Genomic DNA, 6,046 nt, shown 5'->3' with positions numbered 1-6,046 from the left:
TCGACTGAGTGCCCTACGAGTAGCTAGTGCCTTCCGCACTATATCAGGAGTAGCAGTGTGCGTCATTGCCAGAACCCTACCTCTTAGAGTTCTAGCAGAGGAAAGACGATCCCTTTACCAACGAAAAAGGTCAACTGCACTGAGCCCTGAAGAACTTAGAATTGACGAACGGCAGAACAGCATAGGCTGATGGCAACTACAATGGGATGCTGCAGAGAAGGGTAGGTGGACGCACCGCCTCATACCTCGGATCGACATTTGGCTTAACCGGAATCACGGCGAGGTCAATTACTATCTTACGCAGATGTTGTCGGGACACGGGTGTTTTCGAGAGTATCTACACCGCTTTCAGCACGATGACTCTTCGGAGTGCCCGTCCTGCCTAAGAGTTGCTGAAGATACGGAGCAAGTCTTCTTTGTATGTCCTCGTTTCGATCCACAGCGTGAAGAGTTGGAGAAGATCCTGAACCAGAGAATGCAACCAGATTCACTAGTGGAAGCAATGTTGTCATCAGAAGCTGCCTGGAACGCTACCAACACGTTTACAACAGAAGTCCTCAAAGACTTGCGTTCCACCGAAAGAAGAAGAGCAAATATCAGAAGATAGAAGGAAGGAAGTTAACACCTTAGCCACCAGAAGGAAGAGCAGTAGCTAGTTCCTCCCCTCACGAAGTAATGCCTGACGGCGGTTTCCATGAGGGATTAGAGGAAAGAAGAAAAAGAGTTTAGGGTTTAGTGAGTAGAGGCGTTAGCGTCGAGTTTTAGTATGACGCTGCGTCGAGTCGTCACATGTCCAGGCCAAACAGCTATGCCTGGAATCCGCAAAAAGGATTCCCCTCCCTAAAAAAAAAAAAAATGTGTGTGTGTGCAAGTCACACACGGTAGAAGTGAAACTTCTGAAAAGTCCCTGAATAAAAATACTTATTGAAAAGTATTGAAAAAATGAACAGTCACTTCATGTAAACTGTATATTTATAAATACATAAAAAAAGAATTAGGATTATTGAAAATTCAAATCTCATCATTTTCGATATTTTTCAATGAGTATTTTCAATCAGGGGTAAGCTTCGAGAGATTGAGATAGATATATAGAGTATCAAGAGTATTAAGATAAATGTAAGGTTAATTATTTTTCATCAAGCCTAAAGATTATTTAATATTTTAATGGGCTTGTTTAATTTTACTAAGTTCTTCGCTGGACTGAGCTTAGATTAGTATATCTTGCATTGTTTTCTTATAGATATTCTTTAGAACGAAGGTAGACACTTTTAGTTTTTGGTACATGATCTGCTAAGATCTCCCAAGAGCTTAGTAAACTTGCACGAGCCCGAAGTAAACAATTATATTACGTATATTACATATTATTAAGTCTCTATATTTTCACATTGAATAAATGACACGAGAGGTTTATAGTAACTGAAATAGGAAACAAATGCTCTAGTTTCAATTTGATTTATATATCTTTGGGGTAATAATTTACAAGTAAAGTAAAAGACCCAGTTATTGACACTGAGCTAGTTATTGACACTTGCAATTTTATTTAAATTAAATAAAACAAATCGACTCTAATAAATTAATAAATATAATTTTTGAATTATAAATTTTAAGATAGTTGGTTTTTTGAGAAGATTTTATTTTTTTAATTAGAACAAAATTGTAAGTGTCAATCAACTAGGCCAGTGTCAATAACTGGGTCTTTTACCTTACACGGAAAAAAGAAAACTCGAAAAATTACAATATATAATGTAACGTGGCGCTCCTTGGTGAAAACTGGAAAAATTACAGTTTCAGATTGTAATTATTACAGATTTTATAAGAATTACATTGTAGAATGTAATATTTACATTGAAAGCTCTGAAAATTAAAATTCAAAGTTTAAATTCAGAAAAATGTTATTTCGAACTGTAATTTTTCTATTTTTAATACAGTGGGACACTTATTACTATTTATAATGTAATTTCTCGAGTTTTCTTTTTTCCATGCAAGGTCAACCCCATTTTGGGCCATAACTAAGTGAAAAATGAAAATTTTTTTTATTCTGCTTGTTTTTACGGCGCATTTGAGATAAAAATGTCGTGAAAGAAAAAGATAATGATTCGATAGCTTTTTTGCCTTCAAAAGAAAAAAATTTTGGCTTTCATTTTTTTTGGATAAAATTTTTATTTTATATTTTTTTGATGTTTTAGATATACTTTTTTTAAAAAGTACATAAAAAAACGAACAATTTGAAAAAAAAATTGTTCAATTTGATGAAAAAAAAAAAAATTAACATGGCTTAGCTTGGGTTGATCCTACTTGTAAATAATAACCATTTTTGGAAAACAGCGTCAATTACTGTTTTTGATCTGGTAGTTTTTGGCATAATTGTAAAATTAAGGAGATGAAAATATTGAGACAAATAAAAATTCATCAACAATCAACAGATTTATACTAAAACTTTCTAATACGCAGGCGCAAACACATGCATTAAACACATACTAACATAACACGTAGAACGCTCGGACCTGGAGCAAGATATAGATATAGATATACTGACTATCCCACTACACAGGAGCATATATATGTACAATATTTAGTAGACGATAGTGGGGATGCTACGAAGAGTCGAACAAAGAGGAGACCGATAACTTCTAATGTGTTTTATCTGATTCTCTCGCCGGCTGAATCCTATACATTTATGTGTTTGTGTCTCTATGGACTTATTTTTTCGTTTCATCGAGTTTGAAATCACAACGATTCTAAAGAAGTTTCACTTCAAAAACACACACACACACACACACACACACACACACACACACACACACACACACACAAACACACACACACACACACGGGAAACGTTCATCACTTGGGATGGAATCAATCTCTCATCTCTAACATTTTCAACATTGGAAGGCACTCAACCAGGTACAGTAACATCTCCAATACTGTTTATAATTCACTGTCGAACTGTGTTAAACCTTTTTCTTATGAACTACTAATTAAAACCTTCTAGTGCTTCTAATTAAAACCTTCCAAATAAAAATTACCGATAAGGACACAGGACTGGAGACTATAATTCCTTATAAAAAGACCGTTAAATACCTTGGAGTTAATTTTGACTACCTGTCCAGAGTGAATATCCACCACGAAATACAGTTATTAAAAGCCAAGAAAGCCTATAGAGCAAACCACAGGATTTTCTACAACTCAAATATAGAACCAAAAGCAAAAATCATTTGTTACCAACTTCTGGTCCGACCCATAATCTCATACGCAGTCCCAGTCCTGTGGAACACAGGTCCATCGGTAATGGAACACTATAGAAGATTCGATCGATCCTGCCTGAGAGCCTGTTTAGGCAGATATCGAACTGCAGACTCTAACTTCACCAAGAGCAGTAACAACAAAACCATCTACGATACAGCCAACATCCCGAGGTTCGATATTTTCTGCCTGACGCTTACACGAAATTACTTCAGTAATGTCTACCAAATAAATAACGAACTACTTAACAAGCTGAAGGTAGAAAATGATATTACGGTTCTACGAATGGCCAAGAGCAACTACTCTCCACCAAAAGTTTTCACGAATCTTGACAGACTCGGTCTCATTCAGGACAGTGATAATATACCAGTTATTAACCATATCCAACGCCATTGCGCAAGATAGGCGGTATTCACTGAAACCGATATTTCCAAAGACAAATGGGCATACTCAACTGCTCTTCCAGACTGCGACACCATCAGCCTTGACAGGCTATCAGAAAATTATTGGTGGCTCCATGGTGACGCTAAATACATGGACGAATTGAGACGGCGGGCCAGACTGAAAAAACAGTTACAGCACCAACAGCAGAGAGGTTATCACTGAAATCGACGTAGATAAAACAAGATTGTCATTATTTATTATACTTTAAGATAGATTGCTTTTGTATATACTCTTGTAAATAGTCCTATACCTACCTGTCCTCTCCCTTTTCCTTCCCTTACCTCACCCTTTACTTTTACAAAATGGTATCTATGGTTTTTTTTAATTTATATTTTATTTTTTTTTACCATCCCGGGAAAAAATGATCAGACCTGATCAGACATGAACAGGCATGAGTCTTCAGGCCTGATCAGACATGAAAAATGACCATGCCTGATCAGGCATGAATTGACCTGATCAGATATGGTCAGGTCTGAAAGCCCATTGTTACTTTTGATTAATTATTTTGCTTAATTTTATGGATATAGTACTTGATAGAGTCATACGCAATTCTCTATAATGAATTAAAATTAAAAAAAAACAATTACATCTAATTGTACGGCCGTAACACCAGCAGTCACCCATCCAACTACTAACCACACTCAATGCTGCTTAACGTTTGTGATATCCGTGCGCCTTGAAGTTCCCGCTTGCTGTGCTACCATCTTATGTGACAATAATTCTATGAAGTACATAACGTATCAAATAAGTTTATCATAAATATAATATAAAAATTGATTTTATAATATATTTTGATAGTCCTAATTTATTTATTTAACCGAATCTCATTATAACATCACATTTATTTAAATAATAAAATTTGTAATGATTTTAATATTAGGCAGGAGCAGAGCAGACCAAAACATCTTATAGGAAATGTAACAAATTTTTTATTTCAAAATTATTTAAACGTAATGATAAAAATAATTTTACACATTTTATGATAACCAAAAAAATTTTTTTCGTCAAAGAAAAAATTTTCATCACATCTCTTATGCAAGTCTGATCAGATCTATTTGGAAAAAAATGATCAGACCTGACCATGCCTGTTCATGTATGACCAGGCCTAAAATTAGACCTACTCGAGCCTGTTCATGTATGATCAGGCCTGAAATTAGACATAGTCATGCCTGTTCATGTCTGAAGCGTTAAATACGCTCAGGCCTGATCATGCCTGTTCATGTCTGAAGTGTTAAATATGCTCAGGCCTGATCATACCTGTCCACGCCTGATCATGCTAAGGACCAAATATGCTAAGAATAAAATTTTTGAATATCTTCAGTGTGTGCACATTAATTTCGATTAATAAATTTGTAAATTATCAATAAACGGTATATTTTATTATTTAATGAATAAAAGTCTTTTGGTTATTATTAAAAACCTACCGTAGGGTAAATTTAATTAACTTCTCTAGGCATAGACAGGCATGAATTGGCCTGAGCATATTCAATGCTTCAAACATGAACAGGCCTGAGCGTATTTCACGCTTCAGACATGAACAGGGATGGACAGGCCTGATCAGACCTGAGCGTATTTTACCCTTTAGACATGAACAGGCCTTCTCAGACATGAACAGGCATTAACAGGCCTGATCAGACATGAACAGGTATTAACAGGCCTGATCAGACACGAATAGGCATGATCAGACCTGAGCGTATTTAACCCTTCAGACATGAACAGGCATGGACAGACCTGATCAGGCCTGAGTGTATTTGACGCTTCAGACATGAGCAGGCATGAACAGGCATGATCATATCTAATTTCAGGCCTGATCATACAAGAACAGGCATGGTCAGGTCTGATCATTTTTTCCCGGGATAGTTTTAAAAATATACGTATAATAACATATTTATTAAGAAAAATTTGTTGTAAGAAAAATATGCATACGGTTTTATGGTAAGACGCATCACATGATGACAAACCAAAAATTATTTTTATAAAATTATAGTTTAAGTTGTTTAAGGACATTTGTTACTTATGTAAATATGATTGTTAAAACAAAAAATAAATGACCTTTTTAAAACCAATGTTGAGGGACAAGACTCATAGTGCTAGTAGATTCCCGAATGTTCCCGAATGTATTAGCATAGACCATTGTCCACTTAGCTATAGTAAATCAGTTCCTATCAGTACACTGCCCTAAACGCACGTGTAGTTTGTACAGACTTATCTTGTAATATACTTAACAGTTGTAACCACGAATATATCGTCTTACTTATTAACAGCTCCTTTAATCCACTATCCTTTTTATCATCAACCAAAAACCAAAAAACTGCGAGGAGTTAGATACATTAGTCACACACAACACTTAAATTTA

Source organism: Cotesia glomerata, linkage group LG8 (assembly GCF_020080835.1).
Source record: "Cotesia glomerata isolate CgM1 linkage group LG8, MPM_Cglom_v2.3, whole genome shotgun sequence".
NCBI lineage: Eukaryota > Metazoa > Arthropoda > Insecta > Hymenoptera > Braconidae > Cotesia > Cotesia glomerata.
Note: the sequence above shows the minus strand (reverse complement) of the source record.